Source organism: Schistocerca cancellata, chromosome 1 (assembly GCF_023864275.1).
Source record: "Schistocerca cancellata isolate TAMUIC-IGC-003103 chromosome 1, iqSchCanc2.1, whole genome shotgun sequence".
In the NCBI taxonomy this organism is placed as follows: Eukaryota; Metazoa; Arthropoda; class Insecta; order Orthoptera; family Acrididae; genus Schistocerca; species Schistocerca cancellata.
Genome location: NC_064626.1, coordinates 876860739 through 876876928, shown reverse-complemented (window position 1 = coordinate 876876928; position 16190 = coordinate 876860739).

Here is a 16190-nt window from a genome sequence, read left to right as displayed (position 1 = left end):
GAGCTTTGAGGTCACTATAATTTGTGTATTGTACTGTAAATGTTTACTAGGGGTACGCTTCTTGATTCTGAATTGTCAGTTTTTATATGGCTAATAAATTTAATTAAATGTTCCTGCACACTTCTCAACCTGGCACCACCACTCCTGACTACCAGACAATTGTGACCACCGGCCTACTATCGATATAAACCAGTCGAGGCGATAGCAGCGTCACCTGGCGAGGAATGATGCACGCACAGTGCATGTAGAACCACTGAGCAGCACATCCGTGTGTAGAATGTGGAAGGCGCGTGGCCTACCTCAGTCTGACAGAGGGCATTGTATGACGGTCTGGAGGCTCGGCACGAGCACTTCGGAAAATGCACACCTCGTCAAATGTTCAAGGAGTGCTGTGGTGAGTGTTTTCAACTCATGGTGAAACTAAGGTGAAACTACGCCCAGTCTTCGTGAGGTTGGGTGGCCACCCGTCATTACAGATGTCGTAGGTTGAGCACTCTGGTACCACAGGACAGTCGGCGAACTGTGGCGGAACTAAAATCAGTCATTAATACCGGCCAGAATACAAATGTGTCTGGACACACAGTACACCGAACATTCTCCAGCCGACGACCCGTGCATGTGCCAATGTTAACATCACGACATCGGCAATTACGACTGAAGTGGGCAGGTGACCATCAGCACTGGACGTTGGTGCACTGACAGAGCGTTGCATTGTCTAATGCATCCCGATCCTTCTGCATCATTCCGATGGGAAGGTGCTAATCCGTCGTCTCTCCTCGACACCTGTACTGCAGGATGGAGGCAAGCTGGCGGCGACTCTATTATGCACTGGGGAACATTCACGAGGGCATCCGTGGGTCCAGTGGAGCTCGTACAAGGCCCCATGACGGTCGAGGATTGTCGTATACTGGTCGCAGAACACGTACACCTCTTAATGACGATCATGTTTTCCCACGGCAGCGGAATTTTTCAACAAGACAATGCGCCGTGTCACAAGGCAAGGAGTGAGATGGAGCGGTTCGAGAAACACAGTGGTGAGTTCCAATTGATGTGCTGGTCCCCGTCTCGCCATATCTGAACCCAATCGAACACATCTGGGAATGTGAGATTGAACGTGGTGTCAGAGCTCATCATTCCCCCTTCCCGAATTTGCGGTTGGTTGGTTGATTTGTGGGAGGGGACCAAACAGCGAGGGCATCGGGCCAGTCGGATTAGGGAAGGGCGGGGAAGGAAGTCGGCCGTGCCCTTTGAAAGGAACCATCCCTGGTTCAAATGGTTCAAATGGCTCTGAGCACTATGGGACTTAACATCTATGGTCATCAGTCCCCTAGAACTTAGAACTACTTAAACCTAACTAACCTAAGGACAGCACACAACACACAGCCATCACGAGGCAGAGAAAATCCCTGACCCCGCCGGGAATCGAACCCGGGAACTCGGGCGTGGGAAGCGAGAACGCTACCGCACGACCAGAGCTGCGGGCGAACCATCCCTGCATTTGCCTGAAGCAGTTTAGGGAAATAACGGAAACCTAAATCAGAATGGCCGGACGCTGGTTTGAACCTTCGTCCTCCCGAATGCGAGTTCTGTATGTAAACCAATGCGTCACCTCACTCGGCGGAATTTAAGGGAATTAGGTTGTAATGTTGTAACTCTAGTTTGGTATGCTGAAATCGGTGCTAATTGACAATGAAAGTGGGTTAAAAGCCGTGATCTGTCTGGGGACGTTAACCGTGGATTACTGGGCAACTGTTTCATCAGATATTTAGTCTAGGTTTACCAAGCAGACTAACATTAATGATAATCTTTTAATAGTCATACAAAACCGGTAATATATATATATAAAGGATAATTTAAATAAAAAGAAAGAAATCAGTTTATATTTGGAAATTTATTTTAAGATTGTTCATTGAAATTTCAGCGTATTATACGTGAGTTATAACTGAGCTGGTGCCTTATTTACGATTAAAAAAAATGTGAGATTGTAATTTTACGGAACACATAAAATATGGACCTAAGATTGGGAGACTGGATACAACACTGCATTCATAAAATAACACACGAAGAACATTGAAACATAAGCAAGAAGAAATTAACCACAACCAACAGATTCAGTTTTTACCCAAAGAAATTACCTTCATACCACAATCCTGTCCGTCATGTAATTACCACACACTGGTATACTAAATTCATATTAACTCTTTGTGAAATCTTCGCAAAAAGAATAGCTGAGGGCTACTTTGATGATTACACCGCATGCTTCATGTGGTCAACTTGGTTTACACAAAGCGTATAACTCCACAATAATTTTGGTAATTAAAATAAATTCGATCGAAAAGCAATTGACAAAAGAAAAACCTTGAACTGGTTACTAACGTCTTACTATTAACCTGATGGGTCAAACAGTTATATAAGCACATGGTAGTGGTCTCGCAAAGTACACCCCACGTGGGCTGAACATAAAGAAAAGTTGCTATATTGAAAATATAGTCAAGACGAGACGTTATAATCACACAAACATCCGCATTTAAGATTGATGAACTTAGTTAGAGTTACTGATCAACACGTGGTTCCACTTTACTCACAAAGTAGTAACAAAGCAACTACCGCAAAATAATCTGAACTTTACACGAGAATTATACTGGGCTGCGATTTAAGATAACATCGGATATTTTAGACCTAAACCCGAAATAAAGGTGATTAAATTGTTCAGTTAGGCTGAACTTAAGAGATCCATTGTCCTACGGACTAAACAGACACGCGCTTAGCCGGAGATCTTACCACTTCAGACGCTCGCCACGGCCACACTGCAACTGCCCTACTGCCGAGCGTGCTTCCTGAGGGTGGCTCACAAAGACCAACGGAAGTGGCCAGAGGGGCAGCTTCCTATACCAACATGACAACGGACGGACAGGACTATACTAAGGATAGAAACCTCTTTGCTTTTAGGAAGCGTAGCTACCTGTTCCGACGTTGGTCCTACTGTTCTCTAGCAGACAGCCTTGTCTGCTACCCTCAAGCATGCAACTAGAAATACATATGCTCATTCATCCTCTCACACAAAAGGGAAGGGGGATGACAGTATCTTATCATATACAGTATATAAAAGAAAGCGGATGTAGGTTCCGTATGAGACTGTGTGACATGAATTACATATAAGAATTACATATAAACTGTGCTTTAAAGTGTAGTAGTGTGACAGATCGTTCTTGTTTATGTGTAAAAGTACCACGTTCCACTGCTCAGTCTCCTCCCAGATAGTCAGAAACGCCACAGTACATTTAGAAGAGGAATTTATTCCATAAATGGCAACAGATTTAAGAAATTAAACATGAAAGGAATCCAACAGAGACCTTTCATAACCCCAACGCTCCGGGCAAAGACTGTGCAGGGAATTTTCTGGCCATGCTAGGACATTCCCAAGCAGGCTTCTCACACCCTACTTAAACCAAAAGTGTAAAAGAAAAGGCAAAAGGACACCAACTACTAGCTAAAACACAATAATTTCAACACATCTTTAGAATCTACCAATTTCAAACAGAAAAAAAAGAACACAATCTGTGACACCTATTTAAAAGGTAGTGTAGACCTAATTCGGTCAGCAAGTAAAAACAATGGTTCCTGTGTCATTAATATGAAAACAATTTCTGGTTGTTACCCTTATGGAGTTCACCAGTATTTGCTCATTGCAAGAGCCAACTGATCACAGGAAAATTTATGACTGTTTATTAACAAGCAAAATTTATGAAAATAGCAAAGGTGCCACAGCAATTAAAAAAAGAACATCAAATAACATCGGTATTAAAAAGCAGAACATAACAATGCACAATCTGCAGAAGCAACAAAATGATAAGAGAAAAAACATGTTTTACAAAGTGGTTATCGCAAAAAAATTCTATATCGTATAAAACTAATAATTTGTAGAATTAAAATAACTATGTGGCACTCATTTAATCACTCTACTATATTTCAATTAGCTAGCAAACAATGAGCACTGTCATTATACTGAAACTACAATAATTATGTGATTGTTACCCTTAAGGGGTTCCTCACAGTAAATATGCCCCATGCAAAGGCTAATCGATCACAGTTCAATGAGAATAAAAAGCTATCTGACTGATAAACGAAGCAATGCCACAGCAATGAATTTACGAAACAAAATATCACAAATCTAATACATCACACAAAAACAAACATTGATAAATAAAACAGTACAATAGTCAACATCTAAAACAAAAAAAAACACCTATAAATAAAACACCTGCAAAATACAAGAGTCAAAGTCTAAAAAAGATAAATAGAACACCTGCAAAATACAAGAGTCAGTCTAATAAACACCAATAAATCGAACTCCTGCAAAACACACGAGTCAGAGTTTCTCTGACAGAAACACACGTATATGCACTGGACTAAGAACCGTATAATCACTGTTCACTGACACACTCAGTACTTCCACTGTTCCAAGGCACAATATAGGGGAAAGAGGGGGGGTTCGTCGCCGCAGCTGTCAGTAGGGATTTTTTTGTCCATCTGTTGCGTGCGATCCCGCCGTCTCTGCCCTCTCATGAAGTTTCTTCCGTGTCACGTCATCTCGATTTGGTTCCATGTTTGTGTTGTCAAATTCGTGCGGTATCCTCGTTTGACACGCCAGGTTGATATTCCTGGGCAAGGATGACACTTAATGGCTCTTCTGTTGTGCCACCCTTAGCGACCAGAGAACATTGAACCATGATTTACTGTCGCTTGACAGTGGGCATCCGTCAGGAGATGTTGATAGGCGTCATTGAAGTCTGCCAGTTACTCTGGACAGTATGTGTCAAAAGGCTCCACGCCCTTTGTGTTGTTACATTCTTGGGTTATCCTCAATTGGCTCGCCGGTTTGATATTCCTGGGCAAGGATGACACTTAATGGCTCTTCTTTTGTGCCACCCTTAGCGACCAGAGAACATCGAACCATGATTTACTGTCGCTTGACAGTAGGCATCCATCAGGAAATGTCGATAGGCGTCGTTGACGTCTGCAAGTTTCTCTGGGCAGTACCTGTCAAAAGGCTCCACGCCCCTTGTGTTGTTTCACCGCGGCCGTCTCGTCACGGTCGCGTGCGTGTGGTGCGTTGCCAGCAGATGGATTTCCGCGCGGTGGACCGCTCGCCCATCTCAGGTCATCGCCTCGAGGAAGGGTCGCCCGGGGCGGCCGCCCATTAGCTCCAGGTACAAGGGAAAGTGTTTGCCGCGTACCTTCTTTTGTTGTCGGCCGCGCTCCCAAAGTGGCCTGGCTGACAGCGTGTCCTGCTGGGAAACCCGCCAGTTTACAACTAGTCCGGCTGCTCCCGCTGTCTCTTAAGAGTTTTGCCGGTTCGCTTTCACGTTCTCAACTGCATTCACAGAAATTTTTCATCATCCTTATGTGATTACACAATGTCATACATAATACCACTTAGTATTGTCTTTCACAATTTTTAAGAACAAAGTGAGACTTAATATTTTTTTTTAAATAAAAAAAATTAGATGAATCGACAATATAAAATAAAATTTAAATGACTTGACAATGTAAAAAAAATAAATGTGAAATGACTTGACAGTATAAAAATAAAAATTTAAATGAACTGACAATATAATATTTAAATCCACATCACTAATGTGGTTCACTTACGTTTTAATAAATCAAATGCTATTTATTAATTCACTAAAATGAATAGGATTATTCCTTGTGCAAGTATAGGTCAGGACAGCATAGGGTTCACATGTTATTTACACACACATACATGCACACCTGTTGTCTATTCTACAAACTAACTACCCATAAACATGCATTACTCAATATTCTACTTCTATCCACTACTAGTTAAGCCAATAAGCTACTTCAATGCTATTTCAACACCGTGTATATACCACTCAACATTGTTCTAATTCGTCCTCTTCTTGTCGCTCGCGGCATACGTCTTGTCACATGATAAATATGGAGAACTTTCCTTAAACATACACATTAAAAAGAACAATGGTTATTTACACGCCAAAACATTTATACCAGTTCGCACACCTGAAAAGAAACTCGCAATTATACATTTATCATACTCATATATTCACACATAAAACAGTAAGAAAATTTCACCTAAAATTACGTTATCACAACAATTAATCACGCAGATGACTCTGAGAAGGTTAAAAATATTTGCATTATACAGGTTACATTACATTTTCTTACCCATTTTGCTGCGATTTCGTTCCCTCTTTACGTTACCTTTCGCTTCCAAATCAGTTATTTCGCCTGTGGTGGTTATTCTGGATTCATTTCTCATGAATGGCAAAATTGTGGTCACCTCTATTCTGTAAAACAGTATCATCTTAACATATTGAACTTACAACAGACACAAAAGATCCGAATCCTCCTGTAGTTTAAATGACAAATGTTTTGCTTTATCCTTATTACCTTAAACCAAGCTTTCCTTCGTTCCCATAATCAAAATTATTTAATCATCCTCTACCTTCAACAGGGAAATTTCCTCAGTACAAATCATATAGGCTGCAGTGCATCCCGCACCAGCGAAAACAGTAAGCTGTAATGCTCACAGCATCAGCAAAACACATAAACGTCGCTTTTCTAGGACAAGTATTAACGCAGAATAATTTTTTTAGGCTTTGGCTCAACATCAATCAAGACTACAAAAAGGATCCATATTTCCGTTCCATTCTCCATTTGCTGAAAAGCTGCTCGTATTTGACTCCCACAATAATATTTCAGAGTCACGTAAATTACACAAACCACAATTCTTCTTTCACCTTGAAGGGAATCAATATACTTACGAAATCCACAGACAGCACTTTACGTACTCAGCTATAAAGAACAAAATAAGACATATATCATCAATATTAACATATCATCGCATATTGGAAGCCAATGGTTCAACAATCGTATTATCGCATCCTGTTTTCAAGATTCCAAACTTACTCATTCCTTTCTCAGAGTTCTCCTATCTTAAAATATTCATACAGCACGCATACTATAGTAAGAGATCTTCATTTATACTGACAGATATAGAATAGTAATAGATAGATAGTAGCACTGAAAGCAGAAAATCGGAAACAAGGCTACTAACAGCTGGGGACCTGGGTTTGCCAGACCCATAATACCCACAGATCGGATATTCCCCTGAGTTTATGCACTAATTCAGCAACGATCTTGCTTCCCTCAGGAGCGACTCTTTTCAATTTACACACAAAAAAAACATAAACAGCATTTTACTCGTTCACAAAGAAACCTTTTATCTTCACGTTTGAATCAAACTAAATCCTAATTGCACAAGGAAAGAAAAAATAACTAAAAACGTCACTTCAATCACTCACATAGAAACAGCTTTATCATTATTTTTACTAACATATTATTCACAATGCATACGTCACAAATTTAAACTAATCAATTCTTTCTCCTCACCGTCCTCTCTACTTCTCACTGTCCTTTCTACTCATTTGCCATGTCGCTCATTTGTTCCGATTGGGCGCCTTCTGCGCTGATCGTTTGTCATTGCCGGTTTCGTTCATTTCCATTTGCTGGATTATGTCTAGGGTTAGCCGGCCGAATTTCAACATCATGAGGTGCTCCGCCTACAGTCCTATTCCCACCGTATTCACCGTGATATCGATTCTGGTTGCCGTAACTGTTCGGTTCACAATCCTGTCTACGTCCTCGATCATTTCTGTTGTTCCACCTGTGTTCGCGACTGTTACCCCAGTTTCTATACGGCCTGTCCCGATTATTGTTCCGTTCGCGTCGCGACGACCAGTCACGCCGTTGATTAGTACTACGGCCACGACTGCGATCGCGCTGCTGTGCCCCGTAATAACTTTGTGCCTGATTAGGCGGGCATTCTCCTGTATTGTATTCCAACTCTTGGAGAAGCGTCTTGAACGTTTCCACGTCCTCTTTGCATCGTCCCGCCAGAATGACGTGCCGCAAGTGCATCGGCAATTTGGTGATGCATATCCTAATTAGTTCCGCAGGCCCGTATGGGTCGTATAGGAATTGATTTGCCTGCAGCATGTGGTTGAATAGGCGTGCAGGGCTGCCGAAACCAGACTGGTTCAAATTTGGCAGCATAATTATGCCATGTTTGACCCTATCTTGTGCCGCTTCCGACCAATAGGCGGACAGAAAGGCTTGTCGAAACTCCCGAGTGGAGTTGCAGTGACGCGCTGCCGACCTCATGCGAATCGCCGGTTCGCCTTCCAAATAGCCACACATATATTCTATCTTATGTGAACTTGCCCAGTCGGGAGGAAGACAGAACTCAAATTGCTCGAGCCATGCTCGTGGATGTATTCCTTTTTGCGAATTTCGGAATATCTCAAACTTTCTCACCGTAAGGAAATGTTTGAAATCAAATCCCCGCATTTCCTCCTGGCGAGGCCCTTGAATGTTTCTATTATTCTCATGTCTGCCCCTCAAATTACATTCTTCCCTGTCGTCAAAATCTCCCTCTTGGCCGGAGTCCCTCTCTGCACTGTTCGTACAGCTATTTTTAATGCTATTGACGAGTTCGGAATCACACACCATGCGGTTTTCCAGATGCGCCACGCGTTCTTGTAATTCGCCTGTTACAGCTCTGTTTTGCCTGTTCACTTCGAACTGTCCCTTCTGAAATCTAAGAAGCGAACGCACTTCTTTGGTCTCTGCGGCTGCTACCGGTGTAGTATTGTTCTCGCTTTCCGTCAGCTTCATCGTGCCTACAGTGTCCGCTAATGCCGCAATCTTATCATCAATTTGTCTCTTGTCCTCCGCCCCAGTCTACTTCAATTGTTCTATTTGCTGTTCCAACGCGTGGATCGCTAAACTGTTGTCCGCTAATGTGTTGCTAACGGACGTGGGACAATGCGTTTCCGCCTCTTGGACCCTCGAGATTACCTGCTGGTGTTCCCTTTGGCATTCTTCCCTCAGCTCTTGGAAATTCCTAAGTAGCCGTTCTTCGCTTTCTTTAGATTCGGCATCGCCCCTCCGCTTGCTCTGTTCTAAGGCTTGCAGACGATCATCGATTTGTTCAAATGTACGGCCTAATTGTTTCATAATATCACTTTTTATCTCACTTGCCAGATTGTTTATTCTTTGTGAGATATCATCGGACACTCTCTGCATCGACTTGTCGACTTTATTTGTCTGCTGGATTAGTTTTTCGTCTATTTGTTCGCCTAGCTCTCGGATCGATTTTTCGGATGATTCTTTTTGTTCTCGGAACGATTTTTCTGATTTCTGCGTCATTTGTTCGCCTAGCTCGCGGATCGATTTTTCGGATGATTCTTTTTGTTCTCGGAACGATTTTTCAAATGATTCTTTATTTTGTTGCAATAAGGCTTTCATGAGTTCTGCCAAATCAATTTGGTTAGTTGGAGGCAAATTAATTTGTGGCTCTGATGTGAGCCCGTTCGTCCTGTCTTGCATTTCGTCTGAAGTATTCCCCATTGCATTTTCGGAACCGCCCGACGCGTTAACATTCGAAATTAAATTATCCCCTTGGTCCATGTTGCTTAGGTTGTCGGACCGCTTACTTTTAGTTTGGTTACGTGTCTGCATTAGTGCAATTTATAACCGGTATGCGACACACTAATCAAAATAAATGTGTCCCACAAAAATTACGACAGTCACACGAAAGATACCCAACCTAGTACGCACTTTTTCACACGCAAAACAAATTTTTATCTTAGATCGAAACAGTAGAATTTACCAGCGAGAATAAAAAACACACAGACATATAAAACACACAAGTATAAAAAACAAAACAAGACAAACAACGCAACGCCGATCAACAACGCCGTGAATCTTTTGAAAGTCTGCTCGGAAACAACACAGAAGTTGTTTGAGCGCTGTAGGAAAAAAATTAAGATTATAACACGCTCGCAATCTAACGTTTCAGAGATTCCAGAGTCTAGCGGAATCACAGAACAGGGTAGCCATGTGTAATGTTGTAACTCTAGTTTGGTATGCTGAAATCGGTGCTAATTGACAATGAAAATGGGTTAAAAGCCGTGATCTGTCTGGGGACGTTAACCGTGGATTACTGGGCAACTGTTTCATCAGATATTTAGTCTAGGTTTACCAAGCAGAATAACATTAATGATAATCTTTTAATAGTCATACAAAACCGGTAATATATATATATATATAAATGATAATTTAAATAAAAAGAAAGAAATCAGTTTATATTTGGAAATTTATTTTAAGATTGTTCATTGAAATTTCAGCGTATTATACGTGAGTTATAACTGAGCTGGTGCCTTATTTACGATTAAAAAAAATGTGAGATTGTAATTTTACGGAACACATAAAATATGGACCTAAGATTGGGAGACTGGATACAACACTGCATTCATAAAATAACACACGAAGAACATTGAAACATAAGCAAGAAGAAATTAACCACAACCAACAGATTCAGTTTTTACCCAAAGAAATTACCTTCATACCACAATCCTGTCCGTCATGTAATTACCACACACTGGTATACTAAATTCATATTAACTCTTTGTGAAATCTTCGCAAAAAGAATAGCTGAGGGCTACTTTGATGATTACACCGCATGCTTCATGTGGTCAACTTGGTTTACACAAAGCGTATAACTCCACAATAATTTTGGTAATTAAAATAAATTCGATCGAAAAGCAATTGACAAAAGAAAAACCTTGAACTGGTTACTAACGTCTTACTATTAACCTGATGGGTCAAACAGTTATATAAGCACATGGTAGTGGTCTCGCAAAGTACACCCCACGTGGGCTGAACATAAAGAAAAGTTGCTATATTGAAAATATAGTCAAGACGAGACGTTATAATCACACAAACATCCGCATTTAAGATTGATGAACTTAGTTAGAGTTACTGATCAACACGTGGTTCCACTTTACTCACAAAGTAGTAACAAAGCAACTACCGCAAAATAATCTGAACTTTACACGAGAATTATACTGGGCTGCGATTTAAGATAACATCGGATATTTTAGACCTAAACCCGAAATAAAGGTGATTAAATTGTTCAGTTAGGCTGAACTTAAGAGATCCATTGTCCTACGGACTAAACAGACATGCGCTTAGCCGGAGATCTTACCACTTCAGACGCTCGCCACGGCCACACTGCAACTGCCCTACTGCCGAGCGTGCTTCCTGAGGGTGGCTCACAAAGACCAACGGAAGTGGCCAGAGGGGCAGCTTCCTATACCAACATGACAACGGACGGACAGGACCATACTAAGGATAGAAACCTCTTTGCTTTTAGGAAGCGTAGCTACCTGTTCCGACGTTGGTCCTACTGTTCTCTAGCAGACAGCCTTGTCTGCTACCCTCAAGCATGCAACTAGAAATACATATGCTCATTCATCCTCTCACACAAAAGGGAAGGGGGATGACAGTATCTTATCATATACAGTATATAAAAGAAAGCGGATGTAGGTTCCGTATGAGACTGTGTGACATGAATTACATATAAGAATTACATATAAACTGTGCTTTAAAGTGTAGTAGTGTGACAGATCGTTCTTGTTTATGTGTAAAAGTAACACGTTCCACTGCTCAGTCTCCTCCCAGATAGTCAGAAACGCCACAGTACATTTAGAAGAGGAATTTATTCCATAAATGGCAACAGATTTAAGAAATTAAACATGAAAGGAATCCAACAGAGACCTTTCAAGGTGTCTCGTGTGTGCAGATGTGGTGCCTCCTCCAGAGACCTACCGAGGCCTCACTGCTTCATGCCACGACGCGTTACGGCCGTTATTCGTGTCAAAGATGGTCATACCGACTATTAGGTAGTTGATCATTGTGTTCTGGCTGATCAGATACTTATGATTTATCTAATCAGATAACTAGTGTATACTGTTTTGTAGCCGGCCGCTGTGGCCGTGCGGTTAAAGGCGCTGCAGTCTGGAACCGCAAGACCGCTACGGTCGCAGGTTCGAATCCTGCCTCGGGCATGGATGTTTGTGATGTCCTTAGGTTAGTTAGGTTTAACTAGTTCTAAGTTCTAGGGGACTAATGACCTCAGCAGTTGAGTCCCATAGTGCTCAGAGCCATTTGAACCATTTTTTATACTGTTTTATGCTTCAGCCACGGCACTGCTTGCCACGAATGACTGCATTCTCGGATACTGTGGTGTGATGTCTGCTGTGCCACATATTACTTCTTTCTATGCTGCCTTAAGGAGAGAGCGGTCCACAGACAAACATATGCTTCAGTCGGACATGGATATCACCTTAAGGAGTCCAGAATGAGATTTCCACTCTGCAGCGGAGTGTGCGCTGATATGAAACTTCCTGGCAGATTAAAACTGTGTGCCCGACCGAGACTCGAACCCGGGACCTTTGCCTTTCGCGGGCAAGTGCTCTAGCATCTGAGCTACCGAAGCACGACTCACGCTCGGTACTCACAGCTTTACTTCTGCCAGTATCTCGTCTCCTACCTTCCAAACTTTACAGAAGCTCTCCTGCGAACCTTGCAGAACTAGCACTCCCGAAAGAAAGGATATTGCGGAGACACAGTTTTAATCTGCCAGAAAGTTTCATATCAGCGCACACTCCCTTGCAGAGTGAAAATCTCATTCTGGAAACCTCCCCCAGGCTGTGGCTAAGCCATGTCTCCGCAATATCCTTTCTTTCAGGAGTGCTAGTTCTGCAAGGTTCGCAGGAGAGCTTCTGTAAAGTTTGGAAGGTACGAGAGGAGATACTGGCAGAAGTAAAGCTGTGAGTACCGGACGTGAGTCGTGCTTCGGTAGCGCAGATGGTAGAGCAGTTGCCCGCGAAAGGCAAAGGTCCCGGGTTCGAGTCTCGGTCGGGCACACAGTTTTAGTCTGCCAGGAAGTTTCATATCAGCTCACACTCCGCTGCAGAGTGAAAATCTCATTCTGGAAACCTCCACCAGGCTGTGGCTAAGCCATGTCTCCGCAATATCCTTTCTTTCAGGAGTGCTAGTTCTGCAAGGTTCGCAGAAGAGCTTCTGTAAAGTTTGGAAGGTAGGAGACGAGATATTGGCAGAAGTAAAGCTGTGAGTACCGGGCGTGAGTCGTGCTTCGGTAGCTCAGATGGTAGAGCACTTGCCCGTGAAAAGCAAAGGTCCCGGGTTCGAGTCTCGGTCGGGCACACAGTTTTAATCTGCCAGTAAGTTTTCACCTTAAGGAGTGTTCAAATAACGTTCGTGCATTTTCTCCAGATTCTAATAGTCGGCTTCAAGTAGAGGCGCCATTTATGCAATAATCGTTCCCAACCGCGTCACAATTCTTCCTTCGTCGATGATTTGGTTCAAATGGCTCTAAGCACTATGAGACTTAACATCTGAGATCATCAGGCCCCTAAACTTATAACTACTAAAAACTAACTAAACTAAGGACATCACATACATCCATGCCCGAGGCAGGATTCGAACATGCGACTGTAGCAGCCGCGTGGTTTCGGTCTGAAGCGCCTAGACCCGCTCGGCCACCGTGGCCGGCGTCGATGGTTTACGTTTATTCCATTTGTGCTTCATGTTAAATGAATTTGTTCGTAAAACATATGTGTAAGCAAAAGGTTATGTTACTGCTCGGTTGCGTTAATGATTTCTAGTGCGCACTACGAACGAGGAATCAGTTCAAAAACGTGCCTCCATTTTTCGTACTTGTGGCTAAAAATGTGAAAGAAATGCCTTGAAATGCTAACGCATTATGTTATGCAGAACTATGGAAATATCAATGGAAATATACGAATTACTGTACAGATTATTTTTTATTGATATTTTTAAAAAATTGTTCAAATGGCTCTGAGCACTATGGGACTTAACTTCTAAGGTCATCAGTCCCCTAGAACTTAGAACTACTTAAACCTAACTAACCTAAGGACATCACACACAGCCATGCCCGAGGCAGGATTCGAACCTGCGTCCGTAGCGGCCGCGCGGTTCCAGACTGTAGCGCCTTTAATGATATTTTTACTAAACGCTTCATAGGATTAGGCGTCCATTGCGAGATGAATTTATGTAAATTAACAAGACGTAGACGATTTGTACATACGATGTTTTGTGGGCAACATGTGTCGCTGTATGGCGGCAGAGGACAAAAACATGCTATTTTAGTACATGAGTACAGTATATTGCAATCATATGGATGCCTTTATTGCTTCGCTGATAACCGAAGCGTTGAGCGCCCGTAAGCTCCTTCCCTTTATTGCTTAGAGAAGCGGTAACGTACGTACCTTTGACTAGTAGACAAAATGTCGTGGGTCCCTGGTTCGAAACCATCCACTGTTTGAATCGTAAGCAAAAATTGTCACCACCAAAGGCGGCTGAGGACTTCCGGTATAAGAAGTCTTATTCTGCTAACGGCCTTTTCAAGAGGACAGAGGAATGGACAGTTTTAGGGACCCTTCTTGTTCTTGCAGTGGAAAATTGTCCCTAAAAGACGGAATGAGGCTGCAGAAGGCAATGGAAACCACTACACTGAAGGCATATAATACACTCCTGGAAATGGAAAAAAGAACACATTGACACCGGTGTGTCAGACCCACCATACTTGCTCCGGACACTGCGAGAGGGCTGTACAAGCAATGATCACACGCACGGCACAGCGGACACACCAGGAACCGCGGTGTTGGCCGTCGAATGGCGCTAGCTGCGCAGCATTTGTGCACCGCCGCCGTCAGAGTCAGCCAGTTTGCCGTGGCATACGGAGCTCCATCGCAGTCTTTAACACTGGTAGCATGCCGCGACAGCGTGGGCGTGAACCGTATGTGCAGTTGACGGACTTTGAGCGAGGGCGTATAGTGGGCATGCGGGAGGCCGGGTGGACGTACCGCCGAATTGCTCAACACGTGGGGCGTGAGGTCTCCACAGTACATCGATGTTGTCGCCAGTGGTCGGCGGAAGGTGCACGTGCCTGTCGACCTGGGACCGGACCGCAGCGACGCACGGATGCACGCCAAGACCGTAGGATCCTACGCAGTGCCGTAGGGGACCGCACCGCCACTTCCCAGCAAATTAGGGACACTGTTGCTCCTGGGGTATCGGCGAGGACCATTCGCAACCGTCTCCATGAAGCTGGGCTACGGTCCCGCACACCGTTAGCCCGTCTTCCGCTCACGCCCCAACATCGTGCAGCCCGCCTCCAGTGGTGTCGCGACAGGCGTGAATGGAGGGACGAATGGAGACGTGTCGTCTTCAGCGATGAGAGTCGCTTCTGCCTTGGTGCCAATGATGGTCGTATGCGTGTTTGGCGCCGTGCAGGTGAGCGCCACAATCAGGACTGCATACGACCGAGGCACACAGGGCCAACACCCAAAATCATGGTGTGGGGAGCGATCTCCTACACTGGCCGTACACCACTGGTGATCGTCGAGGGGACACTGAATAGTGCACGGTACATCCAAACTGTCATCGAACCCATCGTTCTACCATTCCTAGACCGGCAAGGGAACTTGCTGTTCCAACAGGACAATGCACGTCCGCATGTATCCCGTGCCACCCAACGTGCTCTAGAAGGTGTAAGTCAACTACCCTGGCCAGCAAGATCTCCGGATCTGTCCCCCATTGAGCATGTTTGGGACTGGATGAAGCGTCGTCTCACGCGGTCTGCACGTCCAGCACGAACGCTGGTCCAGTTGAGGCGCCAGGTGGAAATGGCATGGCAAGCCGTTCCACAGGACTACATCCAGCATCTCTACGATCGTCTCCATGGGAGAATAGCAGCCTGCATTGCTGCGAAAGGTGGATATACACTGTACTAGTGCCGACATTGTGCATGCTCTGTTGCCTGTGTCTATGTGCCTGTGGTTCTGTCAGTGTGATCATGTGATGTATCTGACCCCAGGAATGTGTCAATAAAGTTTCCCCTTCCTGGGACAATGAATTCACGGTGTTCTTATTTCAATTTCCAGGAGTGTATGTTTACGCAAGAAATGTGGTCTGTAATTGAAAAAGTGCCATGATGATCTCTCCATTTGAAAAAGGTTTCGGGTTAGTCGTCCCTCCCCTCCCCTCCCCCCCCCCCCGCCCAGTCGAATATCCACGAGGGCAGGGCACTTCCAACGAGAAGGTAGCCTCGACTAAAAGACTGAGTAACTGACGGGTAAAAAACCATTCTAGGAGCCGGAGTATAAACTGGTAGAAGTTTGAGCGTGTTGGCGTAGCTCTAAAATCTGAAAAGGGAATTGTCAATACTCAAGGTAGATGTAGTGGGGCTCAATGAAGTG